This window comes from Mauremys reevesii, linkage group 15 (genome assembly GCF_016161935.1).
Source record: "Mauremys reevesii isolate NIE-2019 linkage group 15, ASM1616193v1, whole genome shotgun sequence".
NCBI classification, from domain to species: Eukaryota; Metazoa; Chordata; order Testudines; family Geoemydidae; genus Mauremys; species Mauremys reevesii.
Window position 1 is genome coordinate 43,502,281 of NC_052637.1, and position 22,500 is coordinate 43,524,780.

Consider the following 22,500-nt stretch of genomic DNA (forward strand, 5'->3'; position numbering starts at 1 on the left):
GGCTGGAATCATTCAGGCCTCTCCCTGCACCTTCAGCTTGTAAGCAGGCGACTCCCAGTGCTGCCACCTGCTTGGAGCTCCACTGGCCAGTACTGAGGAGAGCTGGCCAGCCTGGACCCCCACCAAGGCCACTCCACCCTCCTGGAGTGTGCGCCCCTAATGCATTTCAAACTCTGCTCTGGGGGTGCCTGGTATTCATGGAGAGCTGCCTCCAGTATGTGCTGCTGGGATGGTGGAACGTGCTGCAGACCCATCCCTGGAGGTAATCTCCTCCCACTGGATTTTGACAAGGAGAGCTGGCTCCCTTTCCAGTGTCCCAGGCCTGTAAGCTAGGAACCCCCCTCCAGCTGCTTCCCCTCTTTATTGGGGTAGGCCGAGTTGGACACATGCATGTTGCCCAAGATTTCCAGTGGCTAAAGCAGGACAGGTTCTGCCACTGGGGCATAGGAGGCCTGAGGGAGCTGGCTGGGCTCGTCTCCCTACTGTAGGCGTTAGGACCTGGCGCACAGGTTTGGCTTGGCCTCCATGACGGGACAGTCCCACAAAACTCAGGACCGTAGGGAGGTATGCACAAGTGTGGCCTCAGTGGGCTGAGCAAGGCAATGGGAGTTCTGAACGCTGGCCTTCTCATCCCATCCCTGCCACTGATTCACTCTGTGTCCTTGGGCAGGTCACTTAAGGTCAACCTATGGCTCCTGGAGCTGGATCCAGGGGCAATAAGGGTTTTCTGGAGGCCAGGAGCAGCAGAATGCAAGGGAGCTCTCCCCCTAGAGCCATTGCACGTGCTGCCCCCAGCGCAGCCCCAGGGGCCCTTGCTCGCACACAGGGCTGTTCCCGGCAGCGCTCCGTGCCCCAGGAGTAGCCTTTCCCTGTGGCTGCATTGTGACAGCCCCCTGTGCCCTTCTCCTCTCTCAGCACAGCCGTGCAGGGGTAGCCAAAGCTTGTCCCTTGGGGTCTGTGCCTGTAAAAGGGAGATGACTGGCAGCCTCCGCTGGCCCTGTTTGTACAGCATATCGGGGGTACGAAGCGCTGTGCAAGTGCTGAGCATGATCTGCGTGCCCAGCCTCCAGGGGGACTGCGGGGGAGCTAAGCCCTTGGGAAGAACCAGGGTCCTGCTATTTGCTCCTTAGGCATGGGCCAGTTCTCGTGTCGCTTGCTGTGGGGCGGGAGTCACCATTTGGAATAGCCAGGTCACAGAGCCGAGTTGCCACTGCTCCTCGCTGGCCCCCTCCGCTGTGCTCCCGTTCCCTGGGCCTTAGTGGGAGCCTGCAGCGAAGCAAAGGGAAAAGCAGCTCTGGGGGAGGAAGGGGGGGCTGCTGCATCTGCCGGCCTGCCTGCCTTAGGTTGAATACCGTGGGTGGGTTCGGTCAGTACTGTGGTGTCAAGGGCATGGGTGATGTCCCACGATTCAGGATGAAAAGAATTAATCCCTAGAGAGAGCTGCCTCCTGACAGGCTGTTAGGCGGGTCTGACAGCCAGGCGAGGCTGCTGCCTCCATGTTCCTTCCTCACCCAGGGTCTGTCCGAACTGGGGCTTTTTGTCCTGGAATAACTACATGTAGCTAACCCTCTGCTACTCCTAGTGTCGCTGCGCCAGGTGAGTGTCAAATGGGGCATGTATTGGTGTCGCTGCACCACTGCAGAGATGGCTGCTGTGGACAGGTCCATAGACGGCCAGAAGGTTCTGTCTGGGAGGTTGGGAGCCTAAACTTCCCAGGATGTCCTGAGTCTGTTGGAAGCTGTGCATGAGGGCAGACCTGAGGTTGTCTGCAGAGACATCATTTCTTCTTCGAGTGATTGCTCCTATGCATTCCATGTAGGTGTGCGCGCCGTGCGTGCACGGTTCTTCGGAACATTTTTACCCTAGCAACTCCGGTGGGCCGGCTGGGCGCCCCCTGGAGTGGCGCCGCTATGGCGCTGGATATATACCCCAGCCGGCCCGCCCGCTCCTCAGTTCCTTCTTTCCGCCCGTGACGGCTAGTAGGAACAGTGGAGTGCTCCCTTACCTCCACAGCCCTAGCGTTCTCAATAGTTTTAGTGTATATAGTTGTTAATAGTTTGTCAGAGACATCATTTCTGAGGTCTGGTGCCTCAGAACACCTGGGCTGATGAGAGCAGGTTACAGTTTCAGGGGGCTAGGAGATGTTGGTGAGAGTGTTTTAGAAACAAGTCCAAAGGGAAATCACCAAATCCAAGTCCTGCTCTGGAAATTCCCCCCCATGCAGGGAGTGAGAAGGCAGTGCTTTCCCCGTGAATTGGATACATTTCTTGCCCTGCTCCATAGCTGGGAGCATCTACCTCCAGCTGCAGAGTCCCACGCTCATTTCCAGCTGCACTGCATTCAACTTGCAGCAACAGACCTTGAACTGTATTGTTCTGGCACATAGTTGGCGGAGCAAAAAAACCCCTTCACACTGTGGATTTTATAACTCGAGGCTGACTTCCTGTGGAGCGAGGACATTTCTGCATGTATTCAAGGACATCCCTTGTCAATTAAATCCCTGCGTGGGACTAAACAAACTGGCTGCTGAGATCAAAGGGTTTTCTTTTACCTCTTTAAATCCGTTGAAAGGATGCGTCTGAGGGAGAGTGCTTTTGTGTTTCCATTAGCCTGGTGGGAAGGAGACGCTTCCATTCAATTCACAGAAAGACATTTGCCTATGTTAATGTCGAAATGGAGTATTTGTAAATATTGGTTCTAGGGTAATGGCCTTGGCAGGCTGTGCTGTGTACGGGCTGTTTCCTTTCATATGCTTACAGAGAAGTGGCCTGGATCCATTATGTACAATATGGAGTCCCTTTCCTCTCCTGTGTTGGGCCCACTGTTACAAAGGAATCTTGGCTTTCCAGATTTTATTTCCCCAGTGGGAAAGTTTAATAATTAACCGTCACCTGACCTGGTTCATTCCCCAGCTCCTGTCTGTCTGTGTGTGTGAGAAATGCAGGCACCTTGGTGGCTGGGGGTGGGAGGGTAGCACTAAATGGGCCACAACCCAACAGTGAGGGCAGGAGAAGCTTTCTCCCAGGGCAGTGGACGGGGAAATCCCACTGCGATCTAAAGGGCTAAGATCTGTGAAAGTCTCATCTGGAAAAGCCCCCAGCCCCAAACACACATGCCCAGAACTCAGTGTCTCTGTTTGGGAGGCTGAAGGGCCAAGGCAGCCTGAGTCTCCAGAGACAATTGTATGTGTTAAACCTGTGGGTTAAAGCAAGAAACGAGTCCCCTGCTGCATGCCTGTGACCCTCTGGTGCTGCTCAGCCCACAGCCAGGAGGCAGCTCTGCAGATCCTCAGGGACTGACATGCTGCTTTCCCTAACTATGGATCCCAGCAGGAGGCTTTGTTAGTGGGTTATGGGGACGGGGGTAGATTTGGGCTCCATTACACGGTCTGCTGCAAACCTGTGTGTGTGTGCGATTCCCCCTCCAGAGGTGCTTGGATTTCCCCTTGTGGGGATGTCTGCAAGGACACTGCAGGGGGCACGCTCTGGAACCACTCTCGCTGGTGTAACTCTGGAGTAACTCCATTGGAGCTGCACTGGTGTGAAACTGGGCTGAGTGAGAGGAGGCTCAGGTCCTCTGACTCCTGGGAACTTGCCCTTGGCTTTGCCCAAAGCAGCTGTCTCCTTCCTTCACGACGCTAAAAGGGTGGGTGTTTGGGGCAAATGCCTGGCAGTTCCCTTCTTCGGAACGAGGAATGGCGCATTCACGCGTGTGGACACATGTAAGGGGAGAGTGATATCATGTCTTGTGCCTCAGGCATGATGCTGTGGTCGGATCTCTCTTTGCCAGGGGAGGCGTTTCCAGGGGCTCACAAAGCATCCCAAATGATGCACCCAGGCCTTGTGCCCATGGGGCCATATCTCCCCATTTTCGCCATCAGTGGAGAAGTTTATGGACACAGTGCCGTAGCTCGATGTCCTTAAGGGGCCCAGCACCCTGGTTCCAGTCCAGGTGCACCCTGCTTTGGTGTCATGAGGAGGGCAGGGCTGCCTGGGAGTTACAAGTGAGGGGCACCCCAAAGTTAAGGGATAGTCTGGAGAGGAAAGAGTGTCAGGAGACTGCTCAGAGCAGGGCTGGGCTGGGCTGCCCCCGAAGGAGGGAGTGGCGAGGGCCCCTGCTGAGCAGTGGGGTCAGGGCAGGCTGGTGAAAGCAGGAGGCAGCAGGTCCGTTGGGGGAGGGAGGGGGGTCACCCACAAACTTGCCCGGGCCAGAGCGGGCTGGAGGCTGAGAGCTGCAGAGGGAGGTACCTGCTGGCTCGTTGGGCCACAGAGGGCTGAAGGCTGGGCAATGATGGACGGGTGAGGGCGCTGATGTCTCTGGGCGAGAGCTAGGGCCAGACCTGAGAACGAAACGAGTGGAGGAGCTGACGAACTAGAGGGGCCGGGTGAGGTGTGGTGAGAGAGGCCAGGGCTGTGCCAGAGAGCCTGGCTGTGGCGGGGGAGGCCAGAGCTGTGCCGGAGAGCCTGGCTGTGGCGGGGGAGGCCGGGGCCATGCCGGGGAGCCTGGCGGTGGCAAGAGGGGCCGGGTGAGGTGTGGTGAGGGAGGCCAGGGCTGTGCCAGAGAGCCTGGCTGTGGCGGGGGAGGCCGGGGCCATGCCGGGGAGCCTGGCGGTGGCAAGAGGGGCCGGGGCTGAACTGGGGGAGTTGATGGGAGTTGAAAGGTTGAATGTACTTTGTGGACTGTGCTGGGGAATTCTGGACTAGGGTTGTGGGATGTCTGTTATAATTTGTGTGTGAGACCCAGGGTAGCCCTCAGTGGAAATGCCAAGGTCAGGTGGGTAACACTGAAGTTAAACTCCCCAACCAGTCACAAACTGTGCTGCTGCTCCCTCGGTTAGCAAAAAACAAAACAAAAAATGGGGAATCCCACAGCCCCCTTATCACATTCCAGTCTCTGGCTCCCAGTCAGCACCTAGGTCCTGTACAGTGAGAAGTTATTTTAAACTCTGCTCACATGTACAAAATGTTCTTCTGACCCCAAGGGTCAGCCACGTCTCCAGGTCAGTGGGAGTTTGGATCTTACCCCAAATACCCAGCTGCCAGTCAACCCTTTAGTAACTAAAACGAAAGGTTTATTAGAAAAGAAAAGAACAAGAAGAGAGTTGTTACGTGGTAAAGCAGTCACGTACATACAGAGACTGTCGAAGTCCATAGATCAGGTTCTTAGCAGTATCGGTGGCTTTGCTGGCTTGAAAGTCCCTCTGGAACATCCACAGAGTGGATGGGTCATTCAGTCCTTTGTTCAGCGCTCCAGTTTGTAGAGAAGTCACTCCAGAGGTAAGAAGCAGAGTTGAAGACAAAATGGAGATGATGCAGCTGCCCTTCATATTCCTTTTGCTATGTGGCTTGTACGTCCTGTATCCAAAACACAAGTTACAGCCCATGGCTTGGAAAGCCTTAGAGTTCTGTCAAAGGCCTGCCCCAGCATGCCTTGCTGAGTCACAAGGTGCAGCCCCTGGCCCTTTCAATGGATTCATTGTACAAACGGGCCATCAAACTGGGTAGGCAGTGCTGACGCCGATCTATCTGGGGGTGTCACCCGGAAACACAGCACACGTTTGGAAATACAGATATACCTACATATCTATAACTCATAATACAAAGGTGATAGCAGCATATGAAAAGGATTATCATACTTGGCAAATAGTAACATTTTTGCAGATACCTCACACGGCATATCTGGTCAGATTCCTTGCAATTTTATAATATTGGTGTCAACAGTATCATAAACTCTCCCACGTATTCCATACAGCAGGGGTAGGCAACCTATGGCACGAGTGCCGAAGGTGGCACGTGAGCTTAGTTTTTAGTGGCACTCACACTCCCCGGGTCCTGGCCACCGGTCCGGGGGGCTCTGCATTTTAATTTAATTTTAAATGAAGCTTCTTAAACATTTTAAAAACCTTATTTACTTTACATACAACAATAGTTTAGTTATATATTATAGACTTATAGAAAGAGACTTTCTAAAAACATTAAAATGTATGACTGGCACGCGAAACCTTAAATTAGAGTGAATAAATGAAGACTCGGCCCAGCACTTCTGAAAGGTTGCCAACCCCTGCCATACAGCATCACAATGTGCACAGGGTTTTTGGTAACCATTTAACCCCGCAAGCGCTATTTATTCTTGGAAAGCTTGCTGGAGTCACGGGGGACTACAGAAGAGGGAAACTGAGGCCAGAGCCACTTGCAGGGCCCCCCTGAGGATACAAGGGGGCACTTGGCAGATGGTGAATGGGCAGCAAGCCCCTGCCCCAGATGTTGCCGCTGAGGAGGGAGTCCTTCCCCTTTGAGTTGGGAGGGTTTCATGGTGTGTGCCAACTTCAGGCCTGGCATATGGAGGAGTTGGGAGCTGCACCTGCTTATGCTGAACTACGCCTCGTACAGAGCGTTTCCGTTGTGCCCCAACAACTGGCTGGCGATCCGATCCCAAGGAGGGGGGTTTCTCTCTCTCCTCCATTGGAGGACATGGCAGATCAGACACCAGTGGGGAGTGGAGGACTAGCCAGGACTCCCCAGCGTGCCCTCCCCTTTAGCTGGGCTCGGCACGGGGGACAGCCCTCAGTTCTAGCGCATGCCAGGACTGGAGTCTGCTCTCCCGTGGATTCCAGCGCCAGCCGCAGCAGGTTCCTCTGGAATTGATGATCTCATTAAAGTGTCAGGCTGGCCAGGGACAGTTCCACTGTGAACTGGAATTTATGGTGGAATCTGCCTCGGCAAAGGTTTTATCACAGACTTTAAGTGGAGCCGAGCGTGTGCTCCAGGGGCAGCAGGAGCAGGCAGCCTCTCCCTTACCCAGCCAGTCTGGCGTGGGGAGGAAGAGCCAGGGTTTTACTGAAGACGCAGTGATGTTCATCTGCAATTACCATGATTGATTAATGGGGTCTGTAGCCCTTGCTCCTGTGAACTGGACTTTGGCCGAGGGGGTGGGGGGTTGGTAAGCTCTGATGCTGAATCCCCCACTGAACAAATGTCCTTTCCACTCCCCACTCTGCTGCAGAGTTCTGGGGCTGGGACCTGAGGGGGAAAAGCCAGAACTGTGGCCAATATGGATCCAGGAATATTGTCTGTCCAAAGCTTGGTCTCTCCCAGCTCTCAGTTCAGGGAGAGCTTGGGCCCTGCCCTTGGATTGTAGAACCACCAGAACCTGAGCGAACCACTTATGGGTCTTCCCCACCTTGCTGGCCCTCAGGGCTGGTTCGGGAGCAGGCCCAAGCAGCGTCAGAGCCCTGGGCTGCAGGTGACAGTCTGTGGAGGTGTGAGATCCTTCCCCTCTCTTTAAACCTCCTCCCTGTCACACTGCAGGCTTCACAGCAGCGGTAGAGCAAGCAGATGCTGCTTAAAACAAGGTGACAAAAGAAGCGCAGGCCCCTTGTGCATCTGGTCTCTGCCAACAGAGACTCTTTTGTAGCTGGAATGCACTAAAATCCAGCCTCGGAGCCGAGCGGGAACTGTCTGATCTCTAACCTGCTGGCCCCAGAGGTTGGTCTCTGCACTCCCTGCTCCCCTGGCTGTGTGTAGCTCACGCTAATCCCTTGGCTTCCAGCCTGCAGATCAGGTGCCCGGCATGACAGTGGCTTGGTACCTTGGTGTCCCTTCCCTGTCTCCGTTAAGGGGTTCTTGGTGACAGGCAGGAGGCTCCTGGGTCTGCAGCTCAGCAGACTTTCAGAAGGGATGGTGTGTACCTGGAGGGGATATGCTGTGGGAAGGGAGTGCAGGCCTTCGACAAGACCGGTTAGCCCCTGCATGTCTGCACCACACGATAGGGACATGCCAGGTGAGCTGACCCCATCGCACAGAGTGGGGAGCTGAGGCGGCTTGCTGGAAGCAGTGGCAGAGGTAGCCCTGGGAGTGCTGGTTCCCGGTTGTGCATGCCATCCCATTGCCCTCTGTGGGGTGCTAGTGGGGCAGAGGGCTCTGGTTTTGGGGCAGCTCTCCCAGTCCCTGCTCTCACATGCGTATGGCTGAGCTCTGCTCACAGTCGCAGCCCAGCTCGACTCCATTGCTTTGGGGGTTTTTGCAGCCCTGCCAGAGCGGCCATCAGAGAATCCCCTGCCCCAGCACAGGTTTCCTACTTGGCTGTCTGCAGAGCATCAGCATTGGTGCTTTGAACCTGCTCTGCTGGCTGCTGTGTCTCAGGCTGAGCCTCGTGGCCCCATGGAATGCAGTTCTTGCCCCCTGGGCCCGCTGGCAGCTCAGTTAGGGCTGCTGGTTTGCAGAGCCACAGGGGTCTCTTCCGCTCCCTGCGAGCGTTTTGGCTGCCAAGACGTTTGCTGTGGTCAGGACTCAGTGCTAAGCTGCCCTCTCCCATCCCACTGCTCTGAGTGGCTGGGGCTTCCCGTCAGAAGGCTGCCAGGCTCTGCTCAGTATTGTTTTTCAGCAGTGCTTGAACTGGATGTCTGTTAACGTAGCCAAGGGGCTTATGAGTGCCCAGCACGTGCGCAGGCAGGTGCAATCCTGGGCTCCCACACAGCTCTGATGTCCCTCACGCCTGACCCTCAGCTCCTGTTGCTGTTCCAGCCATTGGCTCCTGCCACACCCAGCTGTGCCAATGCCCCTCAGACCAGCCCCTTGCTATGACAGTGCTGGGCTGCTACCTCATGGATCTGCTGGTGGCCTTCAGTTTTGTCCGGTGGCACCTTGTGTTAATGCCCGGGCACCTCATGAGCCAGGATTGCAAATGGATGATTTTGTTCCACGAACTGACCTCGCGGAGGACTGGCCACAGTCTCTCAAACTCTTATCCATGAATCTCCCCATCCCAGCGAGACCAGTTCATTAACCCTGTGTGCTCCCCAGGCCTTTCTTCGAGAATCTGTCAGTTAAGAAATCAATCCCCTTTGCTGCTAGCCCAATCACCCTCTTCCTTTTAAATGGTGTCACTCTTAAATTTCCTGGCCCCTCTAATAGATTTTTATATAATCACTTCAGTGCACTTTTAAAGAGAGAGAGAGAGAGCACGTTCATTGCTTTTCCCCATGATTAATTTCCCATAATAGTCCTCTAACACCAAGGCGAAGAGAGGCGAGAGAGAGGAAAAACCCCACATTATCCACTTTGTGCTCAGAGTATAAACGAATTAGATTTAATTTTTGTTTAATTGTTTCCATAGCTCAGCCCTTGCTAACTTTGCAGGATAATTTATTTTGCAGTCTTGGGGAAAAGAAGGAAGAAAGTCTCTGCAGCCAAGCGTCTGCCTTGGATAGTGGTTAATTACAGCTGATAGCCTTATCTCCTTGTAATTCTTGGAGTCTCATTGGCCTTGCTCTGGCTGGTGGCTCCCCCTCAGCAGGTTGCCGATCGATATATGGGGCGGGCAGACCTTGGACAGGCGGCCTGTGGGGAGGGAAAGGGATGGGACTGGAGTGTGAGGGGAATTCAGCATTTTGGAAGTGAGAAGTTCCTGCATACTTTTTTAGCCAGGGAGGTAGGTAGGGGTGTGTGTGTGTGTGTGTGTTGAGGGCGGGGGAGAGACAACCCTGGAATGACTGTAGAGATTTTGTGTTTCTTTTGCAATAATGGCCTGGCTCAGAGGCAGCAAATGTCCAGGGGCCTCAGACCGGCCCTGCCGCCCTTACTGGGGCCTGTATATTGGCCAAAGACCCCAGACGTACAAGGAAGTTATGACATGGGGGGAGGGGTGGCTCATGGCTACAGCTTTCTAGCCTCTGCCCCGCTCTACCCTGGGACGGTGAGAGAGCAGCTGCTCGGGGCGGTGCATGATTTCACCTCCTCCTCAGAGCTGCTCTGGATTTCCTTCCCCCTTTTGACTCCGTCCCACCTCCTGGGATTGATGGAGGGAGACCACAATCCGCAAACAGGAGCAGCGCCCCTGGGCTGGAGCCAGGCTGGGGTGGGAACACCTTGTACCTGCGGACCCCTCCGTGCATGCCAGCTCTCCCAGCTCCACTCCCATCAACCGTCCCAGAGTGTCTCTGCAGCAGCCGTGTCTGACTGAGAACAGCAGCTCCCAAACTGGACTGTCTCACGTACCATCCTAAAGAGCTAATGTGAAGTGAAGGCTGGGCTGCCAAGCTCGCATCCCACCGTGGTACGTGTGGCACTATTGGGCATGGGGTGGGTGGAGGGGGAGGACCAGAGCCCAGCTGAGTATGGCTGTGTTTGCAGCCAGCTCCTCAGGACAGGGATCTCGCGCGAGGGAGCAGCCAGTTCTGCATCCCCATCCCTCCCTGTCCTCTGCCGTGGTTTGGTGGTGGGATTGGAGAGCAGAGCAGAGCTCCTTCTCTCTGCCAGTTAGTTGCCGTGGAAATGGCTGTGTATTCCCTGGGGAAGAATCTGGCTTCAAGATTGGAAGTGGAGCAGGCTGACCCCCCTCTTTGTGTGTGGGGGAGGAACAGAAGCAGGGCTGCCTTCAGCCAGGGTTTGTGGGAAGCTTCAGCAGGTCTCTGTGTCTCTTGAAGGGACTGGGGGCTGTTCTTGCTCCTTCATGACATATGGGGAAGGCCTGAAAGGTGGTTTGTGGGGGACACGCCTTCAGCCTTGCCTGCTCTGTGTGTCTGGGAGAGCTCGGTGAAAGGTAGGGGAGCAGGGAAGGGCTGACTCTCCCGAGGAAAGGAGCCTCGCGTAGCTGAGAGGTGGGGTTGTATTCGGACTGTTGAGAATCGCTTTTAAACCACTGTTGAAGAGCACTGTCTGAGCAGCAGCCTTTTGCCGCTGAGCTCTTTGGTTCAGGGGCTGCTCTCGTATCGTCCCTGGGCAGGGCCCAGCATGCTGGGCATTGTGGTGTGACCATAGTGCTGAACGGTAAGTGGTTAATGACTTCAGGAATGACATGGAGTCACCAGTTTCGCCGCCTGCAGCCCCAGGGTTTTCTTGGTGGTCTCCTACTCACCAAGGCTCAGGAGACTTGATGGGATCCCAGGCCTGCTGGCTGCATGTTCTGCAAATCTGTATGCCAAGCACCCTGGAGGGGAGGCATTGATATAACCTCAGAGCTGCTTGAGTCGGGCTCTGGAGATCAGTCCCCATCCTGGGACTCGGTGCCAGCTGGAGGTAGCGCTCTGCCTTCCATGCGCGTACTGCCCTGGTGTGACATTACGGCATGTCTGGAGGAGCAGGGCTTTCTTGATGCTAGTAGGAGTCCCTCACTGATTTCCTCATGCCTAGTGCGTGGAGTGAGGGGCTTGTCCCCAACATCATCACGCGCTTGGTGTTAGAGGGAAAGAAGCACTAGGCAGGGATCTTACAGCTCTTTCCTCCATCTCTGCCACTGGCATCTGCATGGTGACCCTTCTCTGTCTCCAGGCCTCAGTCTGCTCGTCCTTCACAGCCTGTTCTTCTCAGGGGCTCAGGGCTTAGTCGGTTGCTGTGTTACTGTTTGTCTATAATGGAATGTGGATGACAAGCACCAGGAGGGAGCAAACCAGGCCCCCTGTATATCCCGTCCCTTCCACTGTGCTGCTCAGGGGTAGGCACTGGGAGAGGGGAGATGTTGTGGTTCCTGGGCAAGGACCCAATGATGGGAGCACAGAGCTCCCAGGGGAGTGGAGCTGGGGCTGTGCCGCGGGCAGAGCAGCAATGCCCCGACTTGTTGGCCACCTCTGGAGTAGCCTACCTTCCCAGGGCCCTGAGCATTGCCAGCCCCTTAGTGCTGATTTCTAGCCATTCTTCTGCCTTCCTCTGGAATTGGCCTTTGTTCACGTAAACCCTGGCTGCCTGAGCACACCCCCCGCCCCCCATCCAGAGGGGGAGCACCAAGAGAGGGCGCCTGGGGGCAGATGCCATTCTTACTCCTCAGCCTGCCCATTAATCACAGGCTACCGGGGGCATCGGGTCCCTGTTTAAAATGCATCGATGGTGCTGAGGTGAGAGCAGGAGCTGGAGGGCGCCTCTGTTAATCTGCTCCTTGGAGACAGGCTACCTTCGGCCTGTTAATCACTTGCAGTAATTACAACCCCGGCTTTACATGTGGAATATTAATTAATGCATGGGATGCGGGGACCTGCAGCCTGGCAGTGACAGGGAAGGCCAGGCTGGAGGGCTGCAGGGATTAACCCTTCCAGGCTGTGTCTGCTCCTTCCTCGGACAGGCGTCAGTCTGAGCAGAGTCCCGCCGGGGGATGCAGAGCCTAGGGTGCTGCTGTTTGTAGTTCTGTGCTTCCCCCTTTGTTCCCAGAGGGCTGCTGGAGACCCTGCCCCGGGGCTGTAGCTCTGTAGCCTTTCTCTGAAATGGCCATCGCTGGCCTGGGGACCAGGCGTCTCAAGACTTGAGGGCAGCAGAGGAAACAAAATCCCTGCTTACTAGCAGGCACCGGCAGCGGCTTCAGTTTGGGCTCTGCAGGCACCGCCCGATACGCCAAGCCGCTCACTGGCGACCCCGGTACCGGTCGCGGTGCCACAACCACAGTACCATGTGCCGCAGGACCCCGAAGGGCTGCATGCACCAGAGGAAGGACTGATCCATGTAATTTCCTTGTCTTCCTCCCTGGACGAAGCGGTCTCGGGCACGGCTGTGGCACCGGCCCTAGAGGACACTCGAATCCTCCAACAACTGCTCCGGCGAGCAGCTCAGAGCCTCGCAATCCAAGCTGAGGAAATCGAGGTGGACGCGGACCCTGTAGTAGACATCCTGGCTCCCTCAGGGCCATCCAGGGTGGCTCTCCCGCTGATAAAGACCATAGCGGATACATCCCGCACCTTATGGCAAACACCAGCCTCACTGGCCCCTACTGCCAAGAGAACGGAGCGGCGCTATTTCGTCCCCTCTAAAGGGCACGAACACCTGTACACCCCCCCAGCCCCCCCAGACTCCCTGGTAGTGGATGCGGCCAACCAGCGGGAGCGTCAGGGGTTTCAGGGGTCAACACCAAAGAGCAGGGACGCTAAAAGACTCGAGCTCTTTGGTAGGAAGGTGAACTCCACAGCGGGCCTACAACTCCGCATTGCCAACCAACAGGCGGTTGTAAGCCGATATGGTCACAACACGTGTTTGGCCATGTCGAAGTTTGCAGAGCTCCTTCCCCAGGACTCGAGGTCAGAGTTTTCGGCCCTAGTGGAGGAGGGGAAGCTGATCTCTCGGGCCTCTCTCCAGGCCGCCTTAGACGCGGCGGACTCGGCCTCGCGCACCCTGGCCACGGGCCTGGTCATGCGGCGAGGAGCCTGGCTCCAGGTCTCGGGCCTGCCCTGTGAGGTCCAGCAGACAATCCAAGACTCCCCTTCGAGGGGCAGATGTTATTCTCAGAAAAGACAGACAAACGTCTGCATAGCCTAAAGGACTCGAGGGCCACGCTCCACTTGCTAGGCCTGCATACCCCTGCGACCCAGCACAGACAGTTTAGGCCGCAGACGGCCCCCCACCCATACCAGCCACAGACTCGCCAGGAGCCGGGTCGCAGGCGGGGCAGAAATGGCAGGAGGCGCCACCAACGCCACCCCTCCGGCCAGGCGTCCGGTCAGTCCAGACCTCCATCGGGGCCTAGACCCCCTATTTGATGGTACGGTCGAGGGCGACCTACCTATCGAGACTCTGGATCCTTCTACCCCTACCTTTGGGTCACGTCTGTCCCCCTTCTACCGTGCCTGGTCCCGGATCACGTCGGACAGCTGGGTGCTCCGCACGGTAGAGAGGGGATATTCTATCCAGTTTTCCTCCCTCCCGCCCCACCAACCCTCTCCCCATCCCTCTTCAGGGACCCATCTCACGAGCAACTTCTAACTCAAGAAGTGAAGTCCCTCACGGAGGCAGGGGCGGTGGAGGAAGTCCCTCGGGAGCTCAGGGGCAAAGGCTTCTACTCCCGATATTTCCTAATACCGAAGGCAAAAGGGGGCCTGAGACCCATCCTAGACTTGCGGCAGCTGAACAAGTTTGTGCCAAAGCTCAAGTTCAGTATGGTCTCCCTGTCCTCGATTATTCCCTCCCTGGATCCAGGAGATTGGTATGCCGCCCTCGACTTAAAGGACGCTTATTTCCACATTGCCATAATTCCCCGTCACCGTCGGTACCTCAGGTTTGTCATGGCCGACGCCCATCTGCAGTTCACGGTGCTCCCGTTCGGCCTGTCAGCTGCTCCAAGGGTCTTCACAAAGTGCATGGCAGTCATGGCGGCCTTTCTGCACAGGCAGGGCATCCAGGTATTCCCCTACCTGGACGACTGGCTCATAAAGGGCCGCTCCCAGGAGCAGGTGGCGATCCAGGTGTTGTTCATCAGGCAGATCTCGGCCCCCTCTTGAACGAAGCCAAGTCTACCCTGTCTCCAACGCAATGAATAGAGTTCATAGGAGCAGTTCTGGACTCCACCCACGCCAGAGCATACTTGCCGGAATCCAGGTTCCGTGCGATTTCCAAGCTCATCCTCGGACTACACTGCGCCCCGATTACCACGGCGTGAGTTTGCCTCCAGCTGTTGGGTCACATGGTGGTGTGCACCTATGTGGTAGACCATGCCAGACTCCAGCTTCGCCCGCTACAGTCCTGGTTAGCGACAGTTTATCGCTTGGCCAGGGACTCCTTGGACTCAGTGGTGGCCATTCCCCGCTTGGTGCTAAGCTCGCTGCGGTGGTGGCTCGACCCGCAGAAAGTGTGCATGGGTGTCCCCTTCGCTGCCCCTCAGCCCTTCCTCTCCCTGGTAACGGATGCCTCGGATCGGGGTTGAGGAATGCACCTGGGACACCTCAGGACGCAGGGCTTGTGGTCGCCGGAGGACCTCGAGTTGCATATCCGTGTCAGGGAGCTGAGAGCAGTTCGCCTGGCTTGTTTGACCTTCTGGTCCCACCTGGCTGGCAGATGTGTTTCAGTCCTCTCGGACAACACGGCGGCAGTCTTTTATATCAACAAACAGGGGAGTGCACGCTCCTCTCCCCTGTGCAGGGAAGCCCTCGCGTTGTGGGATTTCTGTGTCCACAATGCTACCCGCCTGACAGCGTTCTACCTTCTGGGGAAGCAGAATGGTTTGGCGGACACCCTCAGCCGCTCGTTCTGGGGTCACGAGTGGTCCCTCCGATGGGACGTGGTACGCTCAATTTTCCAGCTCTGGGGCTTTCCCCGGTTAGACCTGTTCGCCTCGAGGGAAAACAGGAAGTGCCGACAGTTCTGCTCCCTCCTGGGCCACAGTCAGGGGTCTCTGTCAGATGCCTTCCTACAGTCTTGGGGGGTGGTCTGCTCTACGCCTTTCCTCCGATCCCCCTGATACACAGGGTGATTATGAAGATTCGCAGGGATCAACGTGCAGGTAATCCTGATAGCTCCGGCGTGGCCGCGCCAGCATTGGTACACGTCACTCCTGCACATGTCCGTTCAGGCGCCCCTGACGCTGCCCCTGCTCCCGGACCTGATCACACAGAACCGGGGCTCCCTCCGCTACCTGAACTTCGAGTCCCTTCACCTCACAGCATGGATGCTCCATGGCTGAACCCGGTGGAGATGCAGTGCTCCCAGCAGTTCAGACAAGTGCTGCTCGGTAGTAGGAAACCGTCAACTAGGGCCACCTACCTGGCCAAATGGAAGCGCTTCTCCATATGGTCGGGTCAGCAAGGTCACAATCCGCTGGGGGTCCCAATCCCCATTGTCCTAGACTATTTGCTCCACCTAAGACAACTGGGCCTCTCCCTTTCCTCCATTCGTGTTCACTTGGTGGCCATCTCGGCTTTCCATCCGGGAGAGGGGGGTACTTCAGTGTTTGCGAACCTGCTGGTTGGGCGTTTCCTCAAAGGTATGGACAGGCTATTTCCGCATGTTCGTCAGCCGACCCCTGCTTGGGACCTGAATCTGGTCCTCTCCGCCCTCTCGGGGCCTCCCTTTGAGCCTCTGGCTTCGTGCTCCCTGTTGTACTTGTCGTATAAGACCGCCTTCCTGGTGGCGATCACCTCGGCCAGGAGGGTGTCGGAGCTCAGGGCGTTAACATCCGAGCCCCCATACACTGTCTTCTATAAGGACAAGGTCCAACTTAGACCTCACCCGGCTTTCCTCCCCAAGGTCGTCTCACAGTTCCACATGGGTCAAGATATTTTTCTCCCGGTGTTTTATCCAGTGAGGAGCGGAGGTTACATTCCCTGGATGTCCGCAGGGCCTTGGCTTTTTACATCGAGCGTACCAAGCCGTTCAGACGCTCGACTCAGCTCTTCATCGCAGTGGTGGATAGGATAAAGGGGCTCCCGGTCTCCTCTCAGCGCATCTCTTCGTGGATCGCGACCTGTATCCGGGAATGCTATCGTATAGCTAAGACTCTGGTCCCTCCAGTCATGGCCCACTCCGCTAGGGCGCAGGCCTCCTCTGCGGCGTTCCTGGCTCAGATCCCGACTCGGGAGATTTGTAGAGCGGCCACGTGGTCCTCCATCCACACGTTCTCGTCACACTACGCCATCACGCATCAGGCTAGGGATGATGTAGCCTTCGGTCGTGCAGTGCTCCAGTCAGCAGTGACCTCTGACCCCATCGCCTAGGTTAGGCTTGTGAGTCACCTACTTTGAATGGACATGAACAACCACTCGAAGAAGAAAAAACGGTTACCCACCTTTTAGTAACTGTTGTTCTTCGAGATGTGGTGTTCATGTCCATTCCAATACCCACCCTCCTGCCTCTCTGTCAGAGTGCCAGCAAGAAGGAACTGAGGGGGTGGAGGGCCAGCGCAGCGCCGCGCCGTAGTGGCGCCACTCCAGGGAGCGCCAGGGCCGACCCTACGGACGCTGCTAGGGGAAAATCTTCCGGCTGGCGTGCACGCACACCTCCTTTGAATGGACATGAACAACACATCTCGAAGAACAACAGTTACTAAAAGGTGAATAACCGTTTTTTCTGCAGGAACACCCCAACCCCAGTGAGCCGGCGGGGACGGACACACACCTGCACATCAGAGCTATGATTGTTGTACAGCTTGTACGGCCAGGCCCATCTCAGTACAATGGCCTTGGGAGGATTTCGTGCTTTAAATATAAGATACAGTATGGTCCTCAAAGATACTGCATGTGGCTCAATATCTGTCACATTTCCCTTCCACAGCCTCTCCCTCCCAGCCCAGAAGTGATGTTGGGCACCTTCTGCCTTTGCTATCTGAGCCAGGTTACTATTCAGCCAAGCATCCCTCTCCTGCCCCCCAGGACCCCACTGCCTGTGCTTGGTGATCACCACTCTGGTGAATAGCCTCAGATGCTGTGTTTAAACCCAATCAATGCAGAGTCACACCCGTCTGTCCTCACTGAAATCCTCCTGACCCAGATCTCCCCTTCCCAAAGCCAGCTGTTCCCTAGCTCTTTCGGACTCCCTCCTAGAGACTAGGGTGTTACCCGGTCATGCCAATCCATCACTGGCTGGCTCTTTCCAATGAGTTTTTAAATAGATTCACGAATGCTTCTATGTTCTCCTCCTCCACATTGGCATTAATCTGGGGCCCATCCCTTGGGCTCTGGACATTTGCCAGTCTCCAGATGAGCAGGCAATTGAGAAATCAGATCCTTGTGGTGATCTTAAGTCCTTTCCCCCTGCGCTGAAAGAGGTGGAAAGGATAAAACGTATCTGAATTTATGGCAGTGGAGCAGATGTCTCCAAGAAGGGGGAGGGGCAGGATAGAAATATGGGTCTCAGAAACTGCTTTTAAATCCAGCAATAAGGAGGTATAATAATGTGATGATCTGTGTGGGGATGGTAAATGACACTCAGATACTGACCTAGGAGATCTAATAATAAGAACATAAGAATGGCCATTGATGGACCTGTCCTCCATGAACTTTAATCTAGTTCTTTTTTGAACCCTGTTATAGCCTTGGCCTTCACAACATCCTCTGGCAAGGAGTTCCACAGGTTGACTGTGCGTTGTGTGAAGAAATACTTCCTTTTATTTGTTTTAAATCGTCTGCCTCTTAATTTCATTTGGTGACCCCTAGTTCTTGTGTTACCCGTAGTTTGTGTTATGTGCAGGGGTAAATAACACTTCCTTATTCACTTTCTCCATACCGTTCATGATTTTACAGACCTCTATTGTACACCCTCTTAGTCTTCTCTTTTCTAAGGTTTACACTCAGAGTCTTTTTAATCTGTCCTCATATGGAAGCTGTTCCATACCCTTCATAATTTTTGATGCCTTTCTCTGCATCTTTTCCAATTCTAACATATTTTTTTTTGAGATGGGATGACCAGAACTGCACTCGGGATTCAAGGCGTGGGCGTACCATGCATTTATATAATGGTAGTCTGATATTTTCTGTTTTATCTATTCCTTTCCTAATGCTTCCTAACATTCTGTTCACTTTTTTGACTGCCACTGCACATCGAACAGATCTTTCCAGAGAAATATCCACATTGACTCCAAGATCTTTCTTGAAGTGTAACAGCTAATTTAGACCCCTTAATTTTATATTTATAGTTGGGATTATTTATTCCAATATGTATTTTTTTTTTGCATTTGTCAACATTTGAATTTCATCTTCCATTTTATTTCCCAGTCACCCAGTTTAGTGAGATCCCTTTGTAACTCTTTGCAGTCAACTTTGGACTTAGCTATTTTGATTAATTTTGTATTGTCTGCGAATTTTGCCACCTCACTGTTCAACATATTCAAAAATGATCTGGAACAATGGGTGAACAGCACTGGTCCCAGTACAGATCCTCGGGGACCCCGCTATTTACCTCTCCCTGTTGTGAAAACTTGACTGTTTATTCCTACCTTATTCCTATCTTTTAGCCAGTTATTGATCCATGATAGCTCCTTCCTCTTATCCCATGACTGCTTGCTTTGCTTGAAAGTCTTTGAAGAACTGTGTTAAAGGCTTTTTGAAAGTCCAAGTACACTATATCAATGGTTTCAACCGTTTTTTCATTCGTTGACCCATAAAATTGTTTGTCTGGAGGTGCAGACCCCTCTGGAAATATTAGATACACAGTCTGCGGACATCCAGGGGTCTGTGCATAACAGATTGAAAACCACTGCACTATATCAATTAGATCACCTTTATCCACATTCTTGCTGAGATCCTCAAAAATTCTGTTAGATTATTGAGGCATGATTTCCGTTTACGAAAGCCGTGCTGACTCTTCCACAACAAATCATGTTCATCTATGTGTCCAATAATATTGTTCCTTACTATAGTTTGTCAGTTTGCCTGGTACTGAAGTTAGGCATATCAGCCTGTAATTGCCAGGATCAGCTCTGGATTGTTTTTTAAAAATTGGCATTATAATTAGTTATTCTCCAGTCATCTGGTACAGAGACTGATTTAATTGATAGGTTACATACCACAGTTTAGTTCTTCTGCAATTTCATATTTGAGTTCCTTCAGAACTCTTGGGTGGACACCACCTGGTCACTTAAATTAAACAGCAATAACAGTTTGTTCCAAAATCTCCTGTACAGGACATCTCAATTTGGGACCGTTTTTCAGATTTGTTACCTAAAAAGAATGGCTGGGGTGGGCATCTCCCCCATATCCTCTGTAGTGAAGACTGATTTAAAGAATTCATTTAGTTTCTCCACAACAGCCTTCCTCTGCCGGGAAGGACAGCTGTGTAAATGCTCCCTGATATACGGGGTTGAAGATAATTCAGTAAGAACTCCCTAGCTGAGCCAGGCATGACTTTAAAAGCTAACCTGAGCCTGCCGTGCTGAAAGAGGGGACAGAGCATGAATGGGATCGACAGTCAGGGGCACATGCTTGCTAGAGCTGACAGTCCCTGGGGGGCGGCCAGGGGTCAAGAGTCCATCCCGAGTCAGAATTATGAATTCTCCTCATTTCCAGTGCCTGAACTGATGGGGTTTCTGGAGGGCCGATCAAAGGGAAGCTGTCACTTCCTTCTTAAAATATGACTTGTGAATGGCAGATGGTGGGGAAAGAGTTTAAGCTCTAATAAGAAGAGGAGGAGTGAGAAAGATGTAATGAATACATCCCTGCATTTCCAAGGTGTCACCTTGAGAGACAGGTGGGTATTTGTCAGAGGATGGGGAGCAGACGTCCCTCTCCAGGCAGCATGCTGGCCCTTATCTGAGTCTAGAATGAACACAGGGACCTGTGAGCGGGTGATATTTGCTTGGTGCACGTAAACAGGTGAGCAGTGCCATTCTGAATGCTAACCTTCCCCAGCGCTATCACCCCCCTGCCCTTCTGGTCACCGCAGGGGGAAGCTGGTGGAGCTTGGGCTTTCCTGCCTCTTCCAGCAGGCTAGTGGCAGTGTGGGCTGGGGCAGTGCTGTCTGTCTGATGCTGTCCCTGACCACGTAGGAGAGCTGGGTCTGCTGGAGTGTGAGAGCCAGGAGCTCTCCCATGCCCACTGGGGGCGGGGGCATTTAGCACAGAAACTCCCAGTGTCTCACTGAGCGCTGTGAGGCTTTTGCAGCCACGTGAGCAATTTCTGCCTTTTCACTCTTTGTCTAGGCAGTCCAGTCCTGGGTGTGTCCTCCCCTCAGGGCCGGCTCCAGGCACCAGCATTCCAAGCTGGTGCTTGGGGCGGCAATCTGCAAGGGGCGGCAGTCCCTGTTGTTTTGCCCCCAAGCAGCGCGCAGAATTTCCGCTGCGGGCAGGGGGGGGGGGGCAGTCCGTGTGCCCTTAGGGCGGCAGGCGCGTTTCCGCGGCCGCGGCAATTCGGCAGCAGCTTCTATATTTAGCTGTCCGCGGTGGCTTCAGCTAAACATAGAAGCTGCCGCCGAATTGCCGCCACGGCGGAAACGCGCGTGCTGCCCTAATGGCACACGGACTGCCCCCGCCTGCGGCGGCAATTCGGTGCGCTGCTTGGGGCGGCAAAAACTGTAGAGCCGGCCCTGCCTCCCCTCCCAGGACCCGCCCTAGGGTACTGCTGCTGCTCTGATCCCTGCTCTTTGAGAACAGGGTCTCCTGGGATCCCCCCAAGTTGGCAGGTGGCTAAACCCAGTGGCCATGCAAGTCTGCCGAGGAACTGGAGCTTTGTCTTGGTGCTCAGCGTCAGGAAATGCACCTCCCCAAAGCCAGGGGGGACAAAGGCTGGTGTCTGGCTCAGCTGCCCTCTTTCCTTCGCCTCTGACCTCTTTCTCAGACTTGCTCATTTTTATGTCTTCAGTCCTCAGCAGAGAGAAGTGCCAGTCCCTCTGGTGCCCCCTCTGCCAGCCCCCATGCCACAGGAGCAGGGCAATGGGACAGGCTCTGTGTGCCCTGGCCTAGCAGAGCAAAATGTGTAGGGGAAAGGCTGTGTCTGGGTTCTGTGGAGGCACCTGGCCCCTTTGTGTTAGCCACACTCAGCCTCCAGCTCGGTTGTGTTAACGTGGGCGCTCCACGCAGCCCAGAGAGGTAGGGTTGCTGTGCTTCGTGGTTCTGCACGTTCCCCCACCTTGCTTTTTACAGAGAGTGAGGAACTAATGAGCCTGGCTAGAACCAGGCATAGTGCGGGCAGGTGTACACCCTTATCCTGTACAGCTCTGTCAGAGCCGCTCCCCTGAGGGGCCAGTCCTGGGCGAACCCCCATCAGGTCTGTTGACAGCCGACCCACACCCCTCCTGCTATTCCGGTCCCCTCTCTCTTCCCAGCCTCCCACCCTCATCCCTGCTGATGTGTCTCAGTCTTGGTCTGCAGCCCCCAGCTGCTCCAGTTCTGGGCTTCCCACGCATGCAGCTCTGCCGGTGTCCCTCCCTCTTGAGCTGCAGCCCCCACTTCCGGGGATACTTTTGGCCTTCTCTCTCTGAAGGGCTTGTCGTTATTTCTCTAGGGACGGTGCTGCTGCTTCCAAGCGTTGTGTTGACAAACACTGCTAAGACATACGCCGCCTTGGACGGTAGAAAACGCTGGCGTTTCTCCACACAGCTACTTCCTCGTGGCAAGTCGCCAGCAGGCTCATCAGGAAAAAAATATAGGCTGTATATGTGTCTCCCTAATGTGTCATTTGGGTCCTGCTCGTGGGTGATTTAAGCCAACTGTTGCCATCTCTGGTGGCCATTTGATCATTTGCTGTGGCAGACAGAGCTCATTATTTCACAGATCTGCATGTTACATTATTACACCAATGTGCATTTCCTCCTCCCCCACTCAGTGAGCCTCTGTGCTCTTGGGTGGGGATGGCACCTCCAGGCCAGCTTGCAATGGGAGTTGCTGTGATCCATGCAACTTCTTGCTTTTTCTTCCCCCCGCCTCCTCCCCCCACACACGCTTTCATTGGCTGGGAATAAACCATCCACAGTCCTTCTGTCCTGTCAGCTGCTTCCCGGAGAGGGGAAGAACAGGAGGCATTCCTGTTTTGAGCAGGCTGTTGGTTCCAGTACTGACTGGATCTTCCTTCTCCTAATGGGGGAGCTCTATGCCCCCCACTGTTCTGGCATGTACCCCAACATCCTGCCCTTCAGCAGCTGTCTAGAGAGAGCACTGGGAAAATGCCCCCTGAAATGTGCTTGGCTGACCCCAACTCAAGCTTCTTGCTGGGGGATTCAGCTTCCGGGGCAGCATGAGCTGAACCTTTTCTCAGCCCCTTGGCACTCTTTGGAGTTGCTTCTGGCTGCCCCAGTGGGAAGGTGGAGTGCCCCGCAGGATTCAGGCAGCCAGCCAGCTTCCAAGAAAGCTGAGCCGCCTCCCCTTTCAGCCCTCTTGGTGATCGATACA

The 22,500-nt window shown here is 54.7% G+C and overlaps 1 protein-coding gene across 16 annotated transcripts in view; it reads left to right on the forward strand.

The window, feature by feature from the left end:
- The window catches only part of RBFOX3 (RNA binding fox-1 homolog 3), a 346,512-nt gene that overhangs the window by 58,550 nt on the left and 265,462 nt on the right, over positions 1-22,500 (forward strand). Inside the window, exon 1 of one of the 16 annotated variants that reach the window (XM_039500506.1) lies at positions 9,751-10,053. The exons of the other annotated variants lie outside the window; for them this stretch is intronic. The gene's annotated coding sequence lies outside the window, so the exon portion shown is untranslated. Of the gene's footprint in view, positions 1-9,750; positions 10,054-22,500 lie in introns of those variants that run through there. 16 annotated transcript variants of the gene reach the window in all.